This window comes from Trichechus manatus, unplaced genomic scaffold (assembly GCF_000243295.1).
Source record: "Trichechus manatus latirostris isolate Lorelei unplaced genomic scaffold, TriManLat1.0 scaffold00041, whole genome shotgun sequence".
NCBI classification, from domain to species: domain Eukaryota; kingdom Metazoa; phylum Chordata; class Mammalia; order Sirenia; family Trichechidae; genus Trichechus; species Trichechus manatus.
Window position 1 is genome coordinate 469,246 of NW_004443977.1, and position 24,107 is coordinate 493,352.

Consider the following 24,107-nt stretch of genomic DNA (forward strand, 5'->3'; position numbering starts at 1 on the left):
GAAAAACCAGGTAATATTTAGTATTCTTTTCATAAGTTGGGGAATACCCGTATTCTACTTCCATCCTTCACTCAAGGATGTTACAAAATCTAGTCACATTCTCAGCTCCTGCAATTTGTAACTGATGTGGCAATCATATACAGTCAGGTCCAGTGTAACTCTCCTACTAATGGTGTTAGCTTTGGGAATCCTTGATTTTCTGCTTAAGAAGAAAGTGGAAAGAGAAAGCTGTTTTCAAGTGTTCTTTCTGTTGATGATTTGTAGTTCTACCATTTATTATCTCTGTTATCCCAGTACCTGCCTCTTAAAGTTGTGAGGATTACGTGAGCTTTATAAAGTGCTTAGCACAGTTTCGGGCACATAGTAAGTACTACAACTCTGCCCTCTGCTGTTCCTGTGTGTGTGCACACACATGCACATAAGGCAACATAATCTGGTTTACTAATAAAGTAAAAGGAACACAGTAAAAGAAACAATCAAAATGGAAAGAAACATTTCTTCTAGAGATAACCTGGAATGAAAACTACTGCAACATACACTGGCATATTAAACCCATAAATGTTCTAACCTACATTTTAAAATGCCTAAAGATAAATGCATTATACAAAAAAAAAAACCCCAAGCCCCTTGCCATCAAGTCAATTCTGACTCATAGTGACCCTCAGCTTTTTTTTGTTTGTTTAATTATTAAGCAAGGCAGTAAAGCTAAGCAGGAATATAAAAGTAATGTTCTTCATTCTCCCAAGGGAAATGCAGAGTTAGTTGCATCTGTGTAGATTAGAATTATGGATTATTCAGATCAACGAAATCTGTGATCTCACATTCGCTATTAACTCAAATTGCATTCAGTAAAATACTCTTCTGGTTCATTTGAGTCCTTGAATCCCATGGCTTCTAATTTTAATGATGAATCTGAAAATAGACTTGTTCCCTCACACAGTGTAGCTCCATTAAGTAGACTAACACCTCAGTCCAGAATTTGACTGTGATGACGTGATGCACATTGCCTATCTGGTAAGGAGAGAAGACCATTGTCAGGTTTTCACAGATAACAGACAGCAGGAGCAGAGTTCTTTGCTCTCTGGTAGGTTACAAACATGATCACGGCAGTGTAAGCATGCCGAAGAGTGAATCTCCTGTGAGGGCACTTGACCAGTACAACTGCTATATACCTCCAGTCTCTGCCGTTGCTGGAAGGCTCATCTAGGTCTTCTTCTGGGTGGGTTTACAAATACTATAAGTAGTTTATAAAATAGAACCCTGAGCCTGCCATCTAGAAACAGCGCTGGGTCCCCAGGAGTCTGGGGACTGAGAATGAGCCAGGCTGTCCTTAGCTTAGATTGTCATTGTTGTTACCTGCCTTCTAGTTGGCCTGTGACTTATGGCGACCCTTTGTGTTACAGTGTAGAGTTGCTCAATAGGATTCTCTTGGCTGTAATCTTTACTGAGGACTAAGGTGAGCCTGACCCAAGCCATGGTATTTTCAGTAGCCTTATATGCATGAGAAAGCTGGACAATGAGTAAGACAGACTAAAGAAGAATGATGCCTTTGAATTATGGTGTTGGTGAAGAATATTGAATATACCATGGACTGCCAAAAGAATGAACAAATCTGTGTTGGAAGAAGTACAGCCAGAATGCTTCTTAGAAGCAAGGATGGAGAGACTTTGTCTAACATACTTCGGATATGTTATCAGGAGGGACCTGTCCGAAGGATATCATGGTTGGCAAAGTAGAGGGTCATTGAAAAAGAGGAAGACCCTCAATAAGATGGATTGACACAGTGACTGCAACAATGGGCTCAAACAATAACAATTGTGAGGATGGCGCAGGACGGGGGAGTGTTTCATTCTGTTTTACATAGGGTCGCTGTGAGTTGGAACTGACTCAATGGCCCCTAACAACAACAGTCTTTACTGAAGTAGTTTCCCAGGCCTTTTTTCCATGGAGCTGCTGAGTAGGTTTGAGCCACCAATCTTTAGGTTAGCAGCAAGGTCCCCTTTTATTAGGTAGCTGCTCTTTCAGACTATCACTATAGTCTCATGGATTTTCTTTTATTCTGTGTCTTATAGTTTGTTACCGTCATTTTTGTATCTGACGTTCAAATTATCTCAAACTTGGTCACTAGGATCCCCTCTAAGACAACTGTAGTGCCCTTTTGACAAGCCCCATTAGTCCTTAAGCATTTTCTTGCTTTCTCATACAAAATGTCCATGGTCTCTTTGTACTTTCCCTGCCCCAGAGCTGGGGTCAGCCATTTTATTTTCCCCAAGGAGTTCCTATCTTTTTTTTTTTTTTAATTGATAAATGATATTTGGAACCCAAGACTGAGGCATCATTGCTTCTAGGACAAAACGAAGTAACTGGGGTGAAAGTGCTTTGTAATATATAAAGCATCATATGATCATTGCTGCTGTCATTACTCTTATTAGTGTCATCCAACAAGCATTCAGTTTATTTGTAGCAATGCTAAATAGCAGCACCAGTGTGAATCTCTCTGTGTTTAGAGAATGAGTAGGAGACACAGGACATATGTGAGGGCGGAGGAGAAAAATGAGCAAGCTTTGTCATATATAATGTGAATCCTTGTCTTATAGTTCCAAGAGAGTAAATAAAATAGAGCCAAATGCTGTGGACTTTATTTTCACATTTTCCCTAAGTTGCTTTGTTATTTAATACTTCAGATAGGGAAGAGTAAAGTATTTTATTTTGTAGATGCATTGTAGTCTTTTTAAAAAATCAAACATTTATCTGAAAATGATGAAACATAAATGTGTGATTTCTTGTGTATTTACTTTTCTCACATTTTAAGTAGGTTCTAGAAGAACAGTGTAATTTTAGGAACTCTGAGGTGTTTTTAAATTGCAAATATATTTTCTCCAGTAGATGCAGTACCTATGTCATATTTAAGGAGTTAGTGTAGTGATATCTTAGGGTTATTCTGTCAGCAAATTAATTGTCCTAGGTTTTGCTTCCTGTGGCTTTATTACATACAGAGAGCATAAGTATTTGTCCAGAATTTTATTTTTAATTCACACTAGAAATATCATGTAGTTTAATTTCCAGGGTTTCCTCATGCATCTTTTTAGTCTCTCAAATTAAAACTTTTTTTTAACATTCCCCTGTGAGTCCACAGGTTCTCATAAATTGAACAGGAGACAGAAATGGGTAAACAGGTGATGTTTAGGGTCTCATTAATTGCAGGGAAGAAAAGCAAAATAGCCCTGCTATGCAGGCAGTAGCAATTCTTTTCAGGTTTGCCGGGGCTGCTTTTTCTAACCATGGTGGCAAAGAAGAACTTGTGGATGGGGTAAGGAAGACATACATAAAGAACCTGTGGTTTTATAAGCCCTCTTTTCAGCAGAAGCCAGGCTAAAAATGGAAAAGAGCAAAGGACGTGGGATTAAATGTCCTTTATTTTTCTATTTTTGGTTTTGTATCAAATCCCATTGTAGGGATGTTGAATGTGTGTGTGTGTATGTGTGTGTGTGTGTGTGTGTGTAGGCTGGGCTGAAATAGGCAAGAAAAGTGATTGGGTTTGGTTGTGCTCTGTTTTGGGTGTTTGAAGAATTCTTCGTTTTCCTATACTGAAGAGAATGGGCTTGTCCTATAAGGAACTCAAAACACAGGCAGAAAAATTGAGGCTAGTGGAGAAGCTCAAGCCAGATTGCCTGTTATGAAGGCTCTTCAATTTATTAGCAATTTGTTCTTGAGGAAGTTATCTAACCTCTCTGTGTCACAACTTGTCCGTCTATAAAATGGTGATAATAGTACAACCTTCCTTATAAAGTTGTTATGAGAATGAAATGTTATTAATATGTGTAAAGTGCTTAATGCAGTGTAAGGCAAATACTGAGCACTCAAAAATGTTAGCTCTTATTATTATTATCACTTATATATGCCTCAATAGTCATATTCAGAAAGTATCACTTATTGTTAATTTTTGAAAAATTAAAAAAAATTCTATTAACAAAGAAACCTATTTTTTGCTAACTTTATTTTGTTACTGATTTATTTAACTTCATTCCTAAGACATGTAATATTTTTCAATGCTTTTATGGTTCTCTTTATTACCTGGTCCACCAACTCAATATGAGACATGGTAAAGCATCTGCTATGGCCAGGCACTCTGCTAGGGCTAGGGATACAAAAACAGAATGAGGTACTTGTCCTCAAGTAGCTAACTCTGGTGGGGCAGACCATTATATAAACAAAGAAATACCATTTGGCTAAGGAGTCCCTGGTGGCACAAATGGTTAAGCGCTGGACTACTAACTGAGTTAGTAGTTAGCCATAGGCACCTCAGATGTAAGGCCTGGTGATCTGTCGCTGAAAGGTCACAGCCTTGAAAACCCTGTGGAGCAGTTCTACTCTGCACACATGGGGTTGCCATGAGTTGGAATCAACTTCACAGAAACTAACAGCAGTCAAGTGATTTGATGTTTACTTTTACAAGATACAGTAGAGGTATAAACTTGGGAAAATTAAGGAATTCTTTTTATTTCAGAGACATGACGAATGAGCTCATGTTCCCCAAATTAACAAGGCTGCAGTGAACTTTCTGAAATTGAAAATATTAATAAGTTTGCTTAATTACCAGAAATGTTTTTAATAAATTAATATAAGTTATACTTTAAAGCAATCGTGCACACATATGTGATTCAGAAGGTTGTATTTTGATATTTATTAAAATGCCCAAAGCTCTAAGTATCACTAATTTATTTGTTTCCCCGGGCACTGTGTAATTTAAAAGAATAAAATATAATTTTCCCCTTTCAGCTGGAGCACATGAGTCACAAAAGTACCCATGCATTGAGATGTCTCCAGCTTGCAAAGGAGTTGCTGCAAACAGTGTCTATGAAACTAAAATCAATGCCTCCAAAGACTTGCAGTGAGTCCATATTGGCTCAAGTACCAAAGCAGAGGTTTTTCTTTCTTGACTTTTCAACTAGCCTTAAAATATAGGGCAGTTTTATAAAAATTTGGGATAGATTTCATTTTTAAAAAAATGAATCTTTAATGTTAGTTTTAAATACCTCTCAGAAAATTGAAAGACTAAGAAATAAATTACTGAAATTGTTCTTGAATATTCCATTGCTCCCCGGGTACTAGATCTTTCATATTATACATATTACCATTGTAGGGCCTGTTGTCAGAGCTGGAAGACTAGAATGCCCAGGGTTATTCCCTGAGAGGCCTTTAAACCATTTACCTGCCCTAGGAACAGCTTAGATTACATACAGAATATATTATAATATTCCATTGCTGTCAAGTTGATTCCAACTTGACTAGAACTGCCCTATAGGGTTTCCAAAGCTGTAAATCTTTACGGAAGCAGACTGCCGCATCTTTCTCCCATTGAGCAGCTGGTGGGTTTGAACCACCAACCTTTTGGTTAGAAGCCGAGTATTTAACCACTTCACTGCCAGGTCTCCCACAGAGTAGTAAAATGTAGTTTTAAAAGCATACCTGTAACCAGATATGAACTGTGTTTAAATCCAGTGGCTTAATCTGTGTCCCAGTTTCCTCACCTAGTAAATGGGGATGATAATAGTAAACACCTCACAGAGTTGCTATGAGGATTAAATGAGTTAATACAAACAAAATACTGAAAAAAGAGCTTAGTGTTTAGTAAGCACCTGATCAAAAATTTCTCACTTTTATTATCTACAGATCCCATAGGAACAACCCTCTTCCAGAAGACATGTGAATCTAATTCAGGATTAAGGACCCCACCCACCACCACTAAATCCTGCTCTGGGATAGTTCTCTAGCTCATAGTGGAATCCCTTGGGCACTCTTGGACTAAATCAACAGCGGGCCTCGAATTCCCAGCCCCTGTGGAATCAATACCAACCTCTGGGGACTGCATTAGTATTAGCATATATATAGGATTATTCCGCCTGAGTAGGTACTAGCTGTACTGTCCCCAAACCCTTAATAGAGGTTTTGGTTCTTGTCTTAGTTATCTGATGCTGCTATAACAAACAGAAGTTTATTCTCTCACAGTTTAGGGGGCCCTAAGTTCAAATTCAGGGCACCAGCTCCAAGGGGAGATTTTCTCTCTGTGTCGACTCTGGGGAAAGTCCTTGTCATCAGTCTTCCCCTGGGTCTAGGATCTTCTCAGCGCAGAGACCCTGGGGCCAACAGATGCACTCCACACCTGGCTCTTCTTGCTTGGTGGTAAGGCGGTCCCTCTCCTCTCTGCTCACTTCTCTGTTTTATATCCCAAAAGAGACTGACTCAAGATACAGCCTAATCCTGTAGATTGACTGCGGCCTCAATAACATAACTACCTCTAATCCGGCTTCATTAACATCATAGAAGTTAGGATTTAACAACACATAGGATAATCACATCAGATCACAAAATGGTAGACAACCATACAGTACTGGGAATCATGGCCTAGCCAAGTTGATACACATTTTTGGGGGACAGAATTCAATCCATAACAGTCATCAACCAAGATAGAACCCTGTGAAGCTAGAGTAATTTGCGCTTTCATCTGACATAAATAGGTGTCTCATTTACCTTATAGTTACTTTGTAGTTAACAGAATAAGCTTTTTTTTCCTCCTGTGGCTGCCAGTTCACAAGTATCAAGAGCAAAACTCACACTGTTGTTGTTAGTTGCCGTCAAGTCAGCTCCAATTCACGGTGATCCTACTATGTACAACATAATGAAACGTTGCCTGGTTCTGTGCCATTTTCCTGATCCTTGGTATGCTCAAATTCGTTTTGTGACCACTGTGTACTGCCTTACAACCCAGGGGAGCCATCTTTTAGCATTATATCCGACAATATTCTGTTGTGATTCATAGGGTTTTAAGTAGCTAATTTTCAGAAGTAGATCCCCAGGCCTTTCTTCCTAGTCTGTCTTAGCCTGAAAGTGTCACTGAAACCTGTCCATCACTGGTGACCCTCCTGGAATTTGAAATACCAGTGGCGTAGCTTCCAGTATCATAGCAACACGCAAGCCATCATAGCAGGAGAAAATCACACTGGGTGATAGAAATGTGGCAAAAATGGTGACAATAATATTTGTAGATTTTATTTAAAGAATATGTCATAAATACAATCTTGTAATCCTTTTTCTATCTTCATTTGGCTGTTAACAGTGAAATGAAGGTCAGTTAATCTTAAAATGGCCTTGACGAAAGCATTTTTTTCCCCCTGGATTTTCCCTGTTATTGCTGATTTCAGCTAATGAGAAGGGCTGATAGCAAAGGAAACATAAATAGAAAAATAAAGGGAAACAATAAAGTCAGTCTTATTCTTTATACAATGAATTTCTCAATTTAATATAATCTTTAATTGTTGAAGACATTGATGTAATTCACTATACTTTGTTCTTGGCTCAAATTTATATTCACATATATTTTGACCCCTGTACCCCTTTTTCATTGGCACAAGAGACAAATACATTTGTATTTGGTGAGGAAACATTTTATCCCAGTAATTTTGAATCTTCTATGGTAGTGTTTTTTCTTTTTTACATTTTTTTATTGTACTTTAGATGAAGGTTTACAGAGCAAATTAGTTTCTCATTAAACAATTAATACATATTGTTTTGTGATATTGGTTGCCAACCCTACAACATGTCAACACTCTCCCCTTCTCAACTTTGAGTTCCCTATTACCAGTTTTCCTGTCCCCTCCTGCCATTCGTCCTTGCCTCTGAGCTGGTGTGCCCATCTAGTCTCGTTCTGTTTTGTGCGCCTTTCTAATCTTTGGCTGAATGGTGGCCCTTAGGAGTGACTTCAGTACTGGGTTAAAAGGGTGTCTGGGTACCATACTCTTGGGGTTTCTCCAATCTCTGTCAGGCCAGTAAGTCTGGTCTTTTTTTGTAAGTTAGAATTTTGTTCTACATTTTTCTCCAGCTCTGTCTGGGACCCTCTATTTTGATCCCTGTCAGAGCAGTTGGTGGTGGTAGCTGGCCACCATCTAGTTGTGCTGGACTCAGTCTGGTAGAGGCTGTGGTAGTTGTGATCCATTAGTCCTTTGGACTAATGTTTCCCTTGTGTCTTTGGTTTTCTTCATCCTCCCTTGCTCCAGACAGGGTGAGACCAGTGGAGTATGGCAGCTCACAAGCTTTTAAGACCCCAGATGCTACTCACCAAAGCAGGATATAGAACATTTCTTTATAAACTATTTTATGCCAGTTGAGCTAGATGTTCCCCAGGACCATGATCCCTAGCCCTCAGCCCAGTAATTTGGTCCCTCAGGGAGTTGGGATGTATCTATGAAACTTCGATTATCTTGCCTTGGACAAGTTGTGCTGACTTCCCTGGCATTGTGTACTGTCTTACCTTTCACCAAAGTGATATGGTAGTGTTTTTTCGAAGTGTATGCCATGAATCAGTGGCCTCAGAATCACCTGGAGTGCTTAATAAATACACAGCCGACTTGTGGGCCTCCTCTAGACTTATGAATGCCATCGCACAGAGGTGAGGCCAGAGTCTACATTTTAGCACAGTTCTGTGGAGTCCAGCAAAAAGGTGTGAGCCACAGCCACGCTCTCCTTTTTCACAGTCTCTCCCTCACAGATGGTGCTGGAGTCTCTTTTCAAAACCTTGTGCTGATTTTTGGGAGGGTGGAGACCACAGGTGCAAAGAATTGAGTTCCTGATAATATTTGTATTTGGTCCGCTGATCATTAGACCATGAAAGTCCCTTTCCTTGTTTTATGTTATTTTATATCTTTTCCTTTTATCTCCCACTCCCACCCCCATTCCCCTGCTCCCATATGCCCTCATTGCAATATGCCTGACATGCACCTATCCCTTATAGCAATGCCATTCTGTTCTTATCTTTTTCCTTCAGTGCTGCTGTATGTTCACCTAGTTCAAAGCTTCTTGCAGTTAAGCAGAACTCCAGGACTCCACTTACCCCCTTTGACTGGTCCATGCCCCTGGCTGTGCACACCTCAGTTGTTTTGAGCTCCTGCCATTACACACACCTATTTCTCATTGATTGTGTTTTAAGCTGGCTGGATGACTTGTACTGGTATGAATCACAAACTCAATGGGAGATGCCTTTAAATTACACTGTAGAATGAGTTGTTTCTAGATGTCCTTTAACCACCTATTTACAGCCATGATTTATGAATTCTTAAAAATATCAATCTTAGGAGTGAATCCTGACCCCAAGTTTTCTTTTTCTCACGTTTGTCATAAAATTTTGTCATCTTCCTCTCTGAGGCCTTTAGCTCTTTGTTTACTAACTAGAAGTTACCAAGAAAATGTGACGAGATGTCACAGATTCATCTTCACTAGTAAAAGACGTGTCTTGTGTATAGAAGGCATTGCTTTTCAGCGAAATATTTACTCTTAATAGAAAGGTCACCAGTTAAGACTGTTTTCTTCTGTTATTTGCCTGTTTGTAGTACCAGGCTCTCTTGATCAAAATGCCATCTTTGAATCTTTTGTCTGGCAGCACAGATTTGTGAAAAGAAAATTATTCTAATTTGTAGAAAGATACTGTAAAACCTGGGAAGGCCACAACCTATGTAAGACGGACACCTGTCAGAGAAGAAAAACTCAAATAGTTTCCACTAAAATGAGCAGTAGAAAAGTGGTAAGACTGTACCCTGTCAAAGGTGGAAAACCTACAAGACCCGGAAGAACAAGGCAGTCCCGTTGAGTGTCGGCTCTCACAGGTTTCACTGTACGAAGCATTTAACCTAAAGAAGAATGCAACCAGCTCATCAATAGCAATGAAATACTTTTGTCTGTTTTTCACTCTCTCTCACTCAGCAACTGCCAGCAGTACACCTCCAGGTCACAACATATTTAGGCTGACATTCTCTCTTTCCAAGATAATCCTCATGATAGGGTGCACTTAATTTATACTGTTGATGAGACTGAACTGAACGGATTTGCATATCATCAATACACATAAGTCCTGAGTAGAGGGCCAGCCATCCAAATTAAAATATTCCCTGTTAAGGACTTGCTGTGTCTAGCAAATTCTTGGAGTAATGCTGATTGCAGGTGGTTGGTGAATATTGATGCTTTTAAAGATTTATAAGGCTGTATTGGAGGGCACATGAAACTTAAGGTTTCTTTAAACAATGTCCCTGTTTAAAACTACTCTTGTTCAGAGCCAGCTGGACAGTCAGTAATGCCATCCACTGAATAAGATCTTTCACGTGTCTCAGCCCGCCTCACCTGTCAGACAGGCTGTCTGGTTTATAAATGAAACTTTGTTTGCTTCCAAAGCTCTTGATCCCGCAGCTCTTCTCTCTACCCATCTCTCATATTCTTGCTTTTTTCTGAACAGCAAGTCTCAACTCTCTAATACATGCCATCAGTTTTTATTTTCTTCTTTCTTCAGGTGGTGTTTTCAATGCATTTTATCGTCTTTGTCCTTTTTTTTTTTTTTTTTTTTTAAGTTTTCTCTGTTGTAAAACAGGTTTCTCTTTCACTGCACGTGGCCTTTCACTGAGTGTTATAACTGCCTGTTTCTCCAGGTTTCCCTTTTGTGCATTTCTTAACATGGGCATCGCTTCCCCTTCTCAACCAGCCAATCAAACATTTGATTGGCTACATTTGATAGAGTAGCTCCAAACTAAGATAGTCCCTGTCAAGGGAAATAGGAAATTATGATTATTTTTTTTGCATTTTATTTTTTAATTTAATCATTTCTTTTTTTTTTTTTTAATTGTTTTAGGTGAAAGTTTACAGCTCAAGTTAATCATATAAAAATTTTTACACACATTGTTATGTGACTCTAGTTGCTATCCCTGTAATGTGACAGCACACTCCCCCTTTCCACCCCAGATTTCCCATGTCCATTCAACCAGCTCCTGTCTCTTTCTGCCTTCTCATCTCGCCTCTGGACAGGAGCTGCCCATTTAATCTCATGTATCTACTTGAACTAAGAAGCACACTCTTCACGAGTATTGTTTTGTCTTATAGTCCAGTCTGATCTTTGTCTGAAGAGTTGGCTCCGGGAATGGTCTTAGTTCTAGGTTAACAGAGAGTCCAGGGGCCATGTCTTCTGGGGTTTCTCTAGTCTCAATCAGACTGTTAAGTCTGGTCTTTTTACGTGAATTTGGGTTCTGTACCTTCCTTTTCTCCTGCTCCATCAGGAACTCTCTGTTGTATTTCCTGTCAGGGTGGTTATTGGTAGTAGCCGGGCACCATCTAGTTCTTCCAGTGAAATGGGAAATTATTAAAAAAGAACAGACTCTTAGCCATCTAGAAAAACATATGTTTGAGCACCCTCTATTTTGTTTTGATGTAGGAGCTATGTGCTCACAGGCATTTCAGCAGAAGGTATCTGTAAGCTGGGCATTCTATTCCCTTTCATTCTACTAGGTTCAAAATAAATAGATTGCCATGCTGTCATACCGTGAACCCTGACCACAATAACCACATATTTTCTCTCTCTTCCCACTCCATTTTTTTCCAAGCCAACATTCATAAAACAAATTAATGTTATTTATTGTGCACCCAAGCAAAAAGGGTCTACCAGATATTCTAGAAAGATAAAATGATGTAAAACACATGGCATCTGCCCTCAATTAACATGAAACTAAAGACCTATATAGATGAAAGTTTTTCTAAATGATTCCTTGACTATTTTTCCTGTTTCCTTGACAATGCTCCCCATGACTTTGAGGTAAAAAGGAGAAGAAAGAGTTGGAAGGGGAAGGAAAAGCAAAGAGAATGAAAGTACAAGGAAGACAAAACAAAACAAAAAACAGCATGTGACAATTTAAGGGGGAAAAAAAAAGCCAGTGGTCCAGGAGATGTGGAAATTTCTCTCACAGACTGATTCATTGCCCCAGATATTTACAATGGCTACTTTTGCAAAGAGCATATTTCTGCAATCCATTTAGATAAAAGTCACAGTAGGTGAACAATGCCTGGAAAAATCTTCTGAGCTCTTGTTTTCAGAATATTAAATAAAGCATATATTTCTTCAATACATGTTTACTATGAAGCAAAAGGAAAATGCCAGAAAATTATGGGAAATGATAGTATAAATATTATGTAACTTCAAATATTATCGTACAGAATTTTTCCCACATGAACTCTTTCTAACCAAGTTGCTAGTACTGCTGAGAAAGAATAGTCATATGTAGTCATTGATTATATAAAATATTTCATTTTAATTTAAAAGCCAATATGACTTTTATCTAAAGTCCTTTGTAGTTTAGAAATCTGATTGTAGGAATGAAACATAAAAGTTTAATAGAAATAGAGAAAGTGCCCCCACTTTCCATTGCTTAATTCTTTCTTCTCAGAATATTATCTCTATTCCATTGTTTCAGTAGATAAGAGAAGTTGGAAATTAAGTGCAATTTAGGTTGAATGTATTCTAAATATTCAGAGTGTGTTGTAGTTCTGATAAACATTTTTTATTTCAAATATTTGTAAATAAACACTCACATGACAATTAATTCCCCCCTCTTGTCTTGATGTACCCCTGGCACAGGGACTAAAGAACAACGGAAAAATAGGGACTAAAGAACTCCATATGTAATTCTTGTTGGTGATCACTCGAGGATCCACTCTGCCCTAAGAAGCAGAGAGAATATGTATGGATTTCATAAATTTTTGGAATGTGAATTTCAGCTCTTGGCAAAATAAATTATTCTACACATTATATTGTACTCATTAAACCATCACGGTAGAGGTTTTATGATCTGAACTGGAAATAAACATTGATAGAAAATTCTATGTGAGGTTGCAGAATTTAAACCTTTTGAAAATAATCTGATAATGTTGAGGTTAAATACTACCTAATTAGAATGGAATAGCCCTACCTGACCTCTCAAGGTACTGTTAGCTCTCAAATTCTACCAAATTGCTGATGATTGAAGGAATGACAAAGGTTTAGAAGACTGAGAGAATTTAATTTTCAAAACTTGAAAAATCAGTAAACAAAATCACTCCTTTTAGTAGTTTTCAAATAGAAATCAGGAATTTCAATCTAGCAGCATATGGTGTAACATTTGATTTTGTGCCATTGTCAGTCTTCCATTAAATTTCAATGGCCCCGCTTGGGGATACATTCCATAAAAAGAAGCTTCATCTCCTGCTTCCAGAAAATTCAGCCAAGAAATTCATTACTCCTAAGGATGGTTCTGCTGGTTTGACTGTTTTATGAAAATTTTATTGGGTGAGAAGTCCTCAACACGAATTCTCATAATTTTACTTCCCTGCTTGACCCTTTCCCTTGTAAATATGGTTTGCTTATATACTGATCTTATCTTCAGTAGTGAAAGAAAGCAGTTTTCATCACCTCTCTGGTGACTGGAAGGATTGAGATATGTAAATTATAATTAAAAATTCACAAGCAGAGAAGAAAAATTGTGAGAATTTTGTTTAAAAAAATCTGAAGAGAGAGAGAGACTCAAAAAATGGCTGTGATATGCCAAAGATGAGAAATCTAAACTTGTATATTTAAATAGTTAACCAAAACTCAAACTAAATTATATACCCTGTGTTTTGTTTTGTGATTTATGAACTGAAAGTATTCAGCTATTTGAGCTCTGAATTCAGATTTTGGGTGTGTGGGGGAAATTCTTTCTTTTATATGAGTTTTAATATATTCAACAAATACTTACTATGCACCAGTTATGCACCAAGCCCAGTTCTAGGTACTTGATACATATCAGTGAATTTTATAGGCAGAGGGTTCTTCCCTCGTAGAGTTTACAAGTTAATGGGGAGAGCCAGACAATAAAAAATAAACATATAGTATCTTATGTAGTATGAATTACACCTCAACATAAAGAAAACAAAAATCCTCACAACTGGACCAGTAAGCAACATCATGATAAAGGAAAAGATTGATGTTGTCAAGGATTTCATTTTACTTGGATCCACAATCAACGCCTATGGAAGAAGCAGTCAAGAAATCAAACGACATATTGCGTTGGCCAAATCTACTGCAAAAGGCCTCTTTTAAAGTGTTAAAAAGCGAAGATGTTACCTTGAGGACTAAGGTGCACCTGACCCAAGCCATGGTATTTTCAATTTGCCTCATTAGCATGTGCAAGATAAATAATGAATAAGGAAGACTGAAGATGAATTTATGCCTTTGAATTATGATGTTGGTGAAGATACTGAATATACCATGGACTGGCAAAATAATGAACAAATCTGTCTTGGAAGAAGTACATCCGGAATGCTCCTTACAAGCGAGGGTGGTGAGACTTCTTTTCACATACTTTGGCCATGTTATCAGGAGGGACCAGTCCCTGGAGAAGGACATCATGCTTGGTAAAGTAGTTGTTGTTGTTAGGTGCCATCAAGTTGGTTCCAATTCATCGCGACCCTATGTACAACAGAACAAAACACTGCCCAGTCCTGCGCCATCCTCACAATCATTGTTATGCTTGAGCCCATTGTGCAACCATTGTGTCAGTCCATCTTGTTAAGGGTCTTCCTCTTTTTTGCTGACCCTTAACTTTACCAAGCATGATGCCAAGAAATTTGGAAGACAGCTACCTGGCCAACCAACTGGAAGAGATCCATATTTATGCCTATTCCCAAGAAAGGTGATCCAACCGAATGCAGAAATTATTGAACAATATCATTAATATCACACGCAGGTAAAATTTTGCTGAAGATCATTCAAAAGTGGCTGCAGCAGTATATCGACAGGGAACTGCCAGAAATTCAAGCTGAATTCAGAAGAGGATGGGAAACCAGAGATATCATAGCTGATGTCAGATGGATCCGGGCTGAAAGCAGAGAATACTAGAAATATGTTTACTTGTTTTATTGACTAGGCAAAGGCATTCGACAGTGTGAATCATAACAAATTATGGATAACATTGGAAGAACGAAAATTCCAGAACACTTAATTGTGCATATGAGAAACCTGTACATAGATCAAGAGGCAGTTGTTTGAATAGAACAAGGGGATATTTCGTGGTTTAAAGTCAGGAAAGGTGTGCATCAGGGTTGTATCCTTTCACCATACCTATCCAATCTGTATGCTGAGCAAATAATCCAAGAAGCTGGACTATATGAAGAAGAACGGGGCATCAGGATTGGAGGAAGACCGGTAAAGTAGAAGGTCAGCAAAAAAGATGAAGACCCTCAAAGAGATGGATTGACACAGTGGCTGCAACAATGGGCTCAAAGATAGCAACGATTGTGAGGATGGCGCAGGACCGGGCAGTGTTTTGTTCTGTTGTACATAGGGTCGCTATGAGTTGGACCGACTAGTTGGCACCTAACAACATATTACGTAATATGTTAGGAAGTGATAAGCATTGTGTAAATAGGATAATGGATTGGGAGTGGGAATTGCAGATTGCAATATTAAATATGATCAGGTTAAGCCTTGTTGAGAAGGTAATAGCTGTGAAAAGATTTCAAAAGGATAATGGAGTTATTTGGAGGAAGATTGTTCCACACCCAAAATTTAACTATAAATGTTTAATTTAACAAAACATGGATTGTATAGCATGATAATGATACAATGTTTTCTGAGGTACCGTTTAAGATTCACCATGGTATTTGATAATTTCTAACTTGATATAATAAAAAGTGAGTAATGATTTATCATATAGGACATATACTTCACTATTAATACTTCTAAGACATAGGTTAATTTAAACAAGATGCTTGAAAACAAACACATAAATCTAAACTAGGCAAACAAGGATGTTCTTTAAAAACGTGTGAGCATATATCTCACTCATTCAACTCTATTCTCTGCTAAGAATAGACCAGATGTCTGGGTGGCACAAATGGTTAAGCGTTTGACTACTAGCTTAAAGATTAGCAGTTCGAACCCACCCAGAGGTACCTTGTAAGACAGGCCTGGCGATCTGCTTCTGAAAGGTCACAGCCTTGAAAATCTACTCTGCACATATGTGGTAGCCATGAGTCAGAATCAACTCAACAGCAACTAATAACAGGGTAGACATACATTTAGCTTTACTAGATATTACCACAATTTCCCAAAGTGGCTGTACTAATTTACACTCCCTCCAGCAGTATATGAGAGTAACAGTTGTTCTACCAATATAGCTTTTTCTTTTCAACATCTTGAGAACTTCTTTCCCTTCACATAGTTATTAAAGTGTAATGAGATGATAACCTAATGAGTTGTTTTTCATAATTGCAGTTCACATGATGTTGTTTTTTTAAAAAAGAAGTCTTATGAAAGAAGTTTGGTTCAGTTGACTTTGGTGAAAGTAATAGAACTTTGAGTATAGTTATTTCTTAAGCCTAGATGACAATAGCATACAAAAACCAAATATGGCTTTTGAGCTATGTATGTCACTATATTGCAGTCAAGCTTTGAGATCTGACAATAAGAAAATCATATCTATCTTGTCTACATCTAGCTAGTACATTTACCTCATCCTGTTGTCTTCACCTTTATGAGTGACATATAAACACCGACAGAAAAAACAAAAAAAAGAGTACATTACTTTTAAAAGCATCTGCAAAATTTCCAGTGAAATAGAATATTTGCAAAGTTTAAAATGGTGCATAAACTAAATATAATTTGAAATATAGTTTGTACTTACATTTAGGTAAGAATATATCTAAAGAAATTACCATATTAAGATTTAAAATAAAATTGTGAAGCCAAACTCTGGTAATGACAATTCAGAAGAATTAAAGTCTGATTCAAGAGCAATTAGAAAGTGGTCCAGTTATCCTGTCATACTTACCCTACTTGCTCGGAATAAATTCACCCTTCCCACTGCAGGCCAAGTCTCATCAAAATCACAGTGAAGAATGTCAAAGATGCCTGTGGATGAACTATATGTCAGTGTTTTCTCTTCTCCTTTATCAACATAGTTTATTTCTGATCCATTCTTCATCTGAGTTCAGTGGAGATACTGAACATTTTGGTTTACAGTATTTTCTTTTGGGTTATAAATCTAAGAGACAGATAAAATAAATACAAAGTAAGGCAAATAATTACAGGAATTGGGGCCTGAAGGATATCAGTCTATTTTAAAACTTTAAATGAGTAAACAGTTCAGCTCAGTGGCACAGAATAGCTAGCAAAGGTAAATAAAAGATACAGTATACAATAAGCAAAGGAATGTAGTCCGACCTCTTCAAATAACAAGAAGAATTTAGGGCAGGAATCAAGTGATTTAAGGATTCCACCTTCAGGGGAAATCCATTACATGAGTTTCTGAGTGTATTATTTTATTTTTTAGAATGGGTAACTAAGCTTTGTTGATGTTGTAATATGAATAATTTTTGTAGCTTATTATGAAAAACTAAAGAAAACCATATGAGTGATTCACATATATTTATTCTGTTGGTGCTTGGTGATTTTCTTTTAACTCCTGACCAGTTATTATTTATCCCATAATTCAGGGATTTTCTAGAGCATATGTTTTTCATTGATGATATCCTGTTGGATCATTTTCCATATAAATTTGTTTTAAAATTGAGATCTAGAGGACTAATGTTGAACTTGTCAAGAAACTTAGGAAACATTTTTGGAGATTTTTCAGATCCTTTAATGAACCATATGCCCCAAACCCAAACCCAATGCCAACGAGTCGATTCTGACTCATAGCAACCCCATAGAGTTTCCAAGGCTGTAAATCTCTATGGAAGCCAACTGCTACATCTTTCTCCCAAGGAGCCGCTGGTGGTTTCGAACCACTGACCTTTTGGTTAGCAGTGGAGCACCACTAGGGCTTCTGGCTAATGAACCATCCAAAAAAAAAATACCTGTTGCCATGGAGTCAATTCCGATTCATAGCAACCCTGTAGGACAGAGTAGAACTGCCCCATAGGGTTTCCAAGGAGTGACTGGTGGATTCAAGCTGCTGGCCTTTTTTGGTTAGCAGCTGAGCTCTTAACCACTGCGCCACCAGGGCACCATCAAGCCTCATGGCCTTAAAAAAAAATCAGTTGTTTTTGGCACCGTAGTTCTAATAATTTATAATATTCTGTAAGGTACCACAAATTGAACTTAAATTTGTCGTATTTAATTAACGGTCATGAAATTTGAAGCCTAGCCCTACCTAAAGACTAGGGCATTTTGTGCAACTCACTCTACTCAATTCTGCATCCTTTTATTACTTCTTTGGGTATTAGGTTGAACCATATCAAATTGCCATTTTGTAGGTAAAAAGTGACAGAATTTCAGCACTTCATATAATTCAGACATTTTTCCTTTTTCATCTGTTTGACCGCAGTATGCTTTTGTGTAGACCAGATTTGATAGAAGAAAAGATGTCATCTGTGGTAAATAAGGAGAGACAGTGTTCAGTAAAATTGTATGTCATGATAATTTGCAAAGTACTTAAGCTTCTGCTTATTATATTTAAAATAACTCAAATTTAAGAGTACTAGATGAAACTATAATTATTATTTCTACTATTAATTTTAAAAAGTGAAAATTATAGCAATTACGATTGATTTTTTAAAAAGCCATTTCACTGCATTTTGGCCACAAGGCAGTATTATTTAGTTAATTATTCAAATTTTATGTCAGTATTAAAATTCTATTTAAATGATCTAACATTAAAATTTATCATAATTTAGCATGACTATAAGGTATGTTTGACAAACAAGCTCTTTCTGAGGATTATGGACTAATAGCCCCATGCTTGGTATTCTGAAGGGTTCAAAAAAAGTAAGAGACAAATCCCTATTCTAAATAATTTTATATCCTATGATAGAAGTGACTAAAATATCGCTTCTATGGCTAAAGGCGTTTTATAGTATAAATAAAAGGCAGTTTTCACAAGCGAGACTGAATACGTACAATAGGGAAAATCAGTATGGAATACAAGAACTTTTCTCATGTTAAAACACTTTTATTCATCCACCAATGTTGTGATTTTTAGTCATTAACTCATAAAATATTAAAAAAATATTTTTGAGCTCTAGAATGTGCCAAGTACTGTTTTAGCTGCTTTGGGTATACCAGTGCCCTACACATCTGACAGCCCCCACAGAACTTCACTTCTCACAGGGTGAAGCAGGTAATAAACACTAAACATAGTTTTTAAAAAATTGTATGGTATGATAGACAATGATAAGTGCTATGGAAATAAAGGACAAAGGAGAGCAGATAAGGGGATGGAGGGCTGTGAGGAAGGGGTGTGGTTGCTATTTTCAATATGGTAGTTAGTGAAGCCCTGGTTGGGAAGATGATATATGAGCAAAGACTTCAAGGAAGCAAGGAAGACATGCCTCCATTATTCATTCCTAGAGAGCTTAACACTGATATATCAATGCACAGGGAAATATATATTTAGGGAATGAAACCAAGGGTCTTCCAGAAGAGCCACAGGGAGCTAACAGAATATGTTGCTGTTGTTAGGTGCTATCAAGTCAGTTTGGACTCATAGCAACCCTATGCACAACAGAATGAAGTAAGGGGATATACTAAAATTAGATTCTTAAAGATCAGGATCTGAGATGAAGCTGATATAACAGGGGCAGAGACGTCAGTGACAGAGAATTAATATCAAGGTTCTACATCAAAGTGAGAAGAAGTGTGAAGTTAGTTTTATATTTACTTTTATATTCCTCCACTGTAACTGAAATTCCTTGAAGAGGCAATGTAATTGCCTTTTTTTTTTTTTTTTCCTATTTCTGGCACCTATCATGTGTCTGAAATATATATATATGTTTGCCATGGCAATTGGTTAAATGAACTGGTGAACTGAATGTTTAGAACATTGGCAAAGCCAGAAAGGGTAAAGAAAGTACCACAGTTTATGCTCAAAAGATAAATATGAAAGAAAAAAAAACCCTTGAAAATTCTCTGACAGTCACAGTATTTTTTGCTATCTCCTTATATTCTTAGAATATATCATATTTTGGAACAGGAAGTATATTTTATCTATAGTGCTTACTCTACAATGGACATGTTAAAGTAATAGTCTTTTCAACTAAGAAATGGAAAAGAAAAAAAAAGCGTATACCAATTCATTCTCATTTACTGAACCAGATGTCTCCAAATACTAAATAACTCCTTACCAAAAAAAAAAAACCAAACCCACTGCCGTCGAGTCAATTCTGACTCACAGCGACCCCATAGGACAGAGTAAAACTGCTCCCATAGAGTTTCCAAGGCTGTAAATCTTTACAGAAGCCAACTGCCACATCTTTCTCCCGTGGAGTGGCGGGTGGATTCGAACTGCTGACCTTTCACTTAGCAGCCGAGTGCTTAACCACTGTAGCACCAGGGCTCCTAAATGACTCCTAGAGAATATTAGATGTTTTCGGAAGCTGTGCTATTTTCTAAGCTGACCAGGACTATTATGTGTCATTCACGGGATCGTGATAGAATATGATTCATACTTCAAAAAAATGACAGTCTTTTGCATCATTTTTTGTGCTCAGAGGTGAACAACAGACTGCAATATACTAAAAGAAAACATGTATTTGAAAAACTACATTAATGTTCAAAATCACTGAAGGAAAATAGAGACATTTAACAAGGAGACCATATTTAAAGGAACACTTTGGGGATGGGAGGAGAATCTTAATCAGTATTTAGAGTCACTGAGACCTGCGATATCTTGTAATTGTTAGCTGTAGTAATCGTATTTTTTAAATGTCATTTATTCATCTTATAGCTTACATATGGGGGGCAAAGGGTAGTGGTGGTGGCGGCAACTGTATTTTAGACATCAGAAAGGGCAATATGGGCTTGTGTAGATGATATAACCAAAAGAGGTGAGTCATAGAAACTGAATATTGAAAGAACATGTGAAAAGAAATAAAAACAGTAAAATTTCAAGGTCAAGATCCCAACCACAATTTTCACTGAGTAGTTCAGAAAGATTTTAGCAAGTATTGCGCCCTCCAGTGGTTATTTTTGAGTGACTTATCTTTTTTGTTGTTGATTTTTACCTGGGCTCCCAATTTTCCAGCTTCACTGGTTTGGGTAACCCGAGGAAGGCTCGTATTATTCATACCTACAAGGAACCTTGGGAGGCTGAATCAATCTGATTGTCCAATTTCATGCTTGCAGAAAGAATGACGCCAGGCTTGATAGGGGTGCCTAGTATGTGATAAGTAAGTTCAGGGTCAACAAGATAGGTTCACAGAAGGGCAATCATTCTTTGATCTGATTGCCAAGCTGGAAACAAAAGTAATGACATAATTACCCCAGATTCTGCAGACCGTGTATATAATACAGCACAGATACTAAGCAAAGCTAGTCCTCAGAATGATGGCAGCGCAATTTAAAGAGGAAGGTCGCTGCTTTGGCAACTAAAAGAAGGCTTACAAAATCAAAGACAAACGATGTTTCTGGAATCTGTTTTGCTTACAAACAGAATGGGAGAGAGCTGGGAAAGAAAGCCACTTGGGGAGAGAAGGAAAACAGGGGTGCTGAGTCAGGAAACCCGGATGGTACCTCTGCTGATCTCCAGCCCTCTTTGTGACCTTGGTCAAATTCCCTGGGCTTCAGCTTTCTCAGCTATGAAACAAAAGGTGTGGACTCCCATGAGTGGTTTTGACGAATCCAGGTGTATGGACAGAGGCAAGTAGTAGCGGCATCGACCACGTGCAAAAGACCATAATGTGAATATTATGAGAGCAAAATTAGCTAGTGATCAAAAATGGGTAAGAAAGGTGGTTGATAGAGGAGGCAGATTCATCTTAATGGAGTCAGAAGACAGTGTAAAACTGGTAGACACAATTTTTTCAAGAAGGAAAAGAATGAAGCATATCATTCGTTTCTACATTTTCTTCACTGTAGTCCGGTTTCCTCTTCTCTGTTATCTTCACCTTATTTTTTCTCTTTACTTTCTGCTTCCGGTAACCATGGTGATGCTCCCTCCCAGCAGCCTTTTTCACAGCTGGCCCTTTTGGTACACATCGAATTTTGCTCCATTCACTGATGCAGGGAGCTAACAATGCCATAAAAATTATTTTAGTTATTAACATTTTCCCTCGTTCTTTTTCTCCAGGAAATAAATGCAGGGAATTATTCCACACTTAACCTCCCTACACAAGGGACACTGTAAAACAGGGATATTCAACTGTTAATTTCAGCAGCTAACATGAAAGGGATACTGATTATGCCGGAGATTCAATTCCCTGTCTTGGTCCTCAGGGACTATGAAGCCCCAGTGCTCAAGCTGGTTGCCACCTCCTTTTTGCTTTTGTATATAACTGGAATAAAATAGATTGCCCACAAAAACCACGCATCAACTCTGGTTTCCTAATTCTCTTTGTTTTTTGTTGCTTTCTCTCTTGAAAGGAGAACACTGTCAACGCGTAATTATCGCAGTTACAAGATCGAATTTTCCATAAGAAAATATACATAAATATATACGTTTCTCAAATGAGCACATTTACTTAGGAATATAAATAAACAATGTGCAGTACTCAGTTTTAAAAACATTGTTATTATCTGCCGGTGACAAAGCATCAAAGAATCTCTGTTGTCATTAATGCAGATAACGCAAATTCCCATAAAGTATCATTTAGTCATGTCCAGTTTGTGTACCCTAACTTAACATTTGTAATCCTATATGCCTGAAAACTGTCTTTTCATTTAAGCACTCTGTGTGTGTGTGTGTGTGCGCGCGTGTGTGCGTGTGTGTGTGCGCGCGCGTGTGTCTGGCATTAACACAAAGGAGGCCAGATAATGACATTCATAGGCTTATAGACTCGACTCCTGGGGACACACTTGGATGGAGGCAATTAAAATGCCTGTCAGGCATTTGATACCAGAAGCCCCTATGGCAAACTGCTAAATCGTAAGCCAATGCTGCATCCTATTGTCAGTGAATGATGGCGGAGCTGGGTGGCTTGTCATCATTCTCGAAAATTCTGAGGCTAGTGAGCTCTCTTTCCCTCTCCCACTCGCCTTATTTTCCTTTTCGCCACTGCGGGGACTTTTTCTAATTTGCTGCTTCCCTTTCCCCGACACACACAGACAGGAGCTGGTGGCTTGCAGACTGCGTCTGTCTGGAGCTAGAGAGCCAGCCCGTGGAGAATAATGCTCCGGAAGAAGGATTCTGCAGCAGTCCTCAAAGGCTAGGCTTGGGTGGTGGTATCGCTGCATATGCGCTGGTAATGGTTTGGGTTTTCTTGTTTTATTTTCTTTTATCTTTTGTCCCATCTTTCAAAGGATCTGCTTTATGTGATTTCAGGTTAAAAGGCTTTAAATTTTGTTATTAAGCTTCCTAAAAAATCCAGTACTGCATTTTTTGTACTACAGATCTCAAGACATAGATTTGTTATCTGGATATAAAGACTGCGTTTGCTTACTGGTGAGTTACAATTTTCAATATTTAGTTAATAAATCTATATACGTATTCTTTTCTTTTTGTTTTGTTCCGGTAGATTCTTCAGCTTGTCTCTAACCGAGGAAACATTGATTGGGACCTACTCATTCAGAAAATTAAAAGGTACCACATGTTTTATTTGGATGTTTAAATGAGGAAAAAGCAGTGAGGAATCCAAATGTTTTTATTTAAATTAATCTCTCTATGGTTGTTGCTTTCTTCTTAAGCCTACGTTGATCATTGTTTATAGCATGTATGATTTCCTACGCAGACAGTACCATTTTCCAAGGCTGTTTTGATTACAGGATGTCTTTAAGAATTGAGTTTTTTGCCTGTGTTGCAAGTTATTAATAAATATCAACATGTCTGGCTTATTTTTGGATTATATTATTGTACCAACAAAAAAAAAGGTCCAAAATTCTCTATCCTAATCAAAATTTAATAATTTGAGTTAAGAGAAACATACCAAGTAATGATTTTATCTGAAGGAACCCTGTGAAAAAGCAATTTTTGAAAATGGTTAAATTCAATGGTTTGCCTTCCCCAGGTAGAATGAGTGCTAGAGATAAAAGCCCAGGAATGACTCAGTAATGTTGGTTTTTTACAGATAAACATTGTAGCTTCTTCACTGATGCTTTAATTTTTAGAAATGGATGTTTTAAAAGGCTAGGTATGTTAGTTATTTTTAAAAAAATTGATTTTATGTATGCTTTATTCAGCATCGACAGCATAAGAAATTAATCCTTTATCTTGCCATGGAAGCAGTTGAATCCATTGATCCTGGGCCTTTTGCCTTAAATGAAAAATGTTAATTTTCAAATTCAGCATCAGGATGTATGCTCATTTGGGGGCTAATTATAGCTATTACTTTTTTCTTAATTTTTAAGATTATCT

At 37.6% G+C, this 24,107-nt stretch overlaps 1 protein-coding gene across 3 annotated transcripts in view; it reads left to right on the forward strand.

Moving 5' to 3' along the window:
- MAP2 (microtubule associated protein 2) overlaps window positions 1-24,107 on the forward strand; it is a 293,387-nt gene that overhangs the window by 132,756 nt on the left and 136,524 nt on the right. The window contains exons 1-2 of one of the 3 annotated variants that reach the window (XM_004376275.3): window positions 22,608-22,998; window positions 23,272-23,336. The gene's annotated coding sequence lies outside the window, so the exon portion shown is untranslated. Of the gene's footprint in view, window positions 1-22,607; window positions 22,999-23,271; window positions 23,337-24,107 lie in introns of those variants that run through there. The other 2 variants (XM_004376274.1, XM_023731221.1) reach the window with 2 other exon arrangements.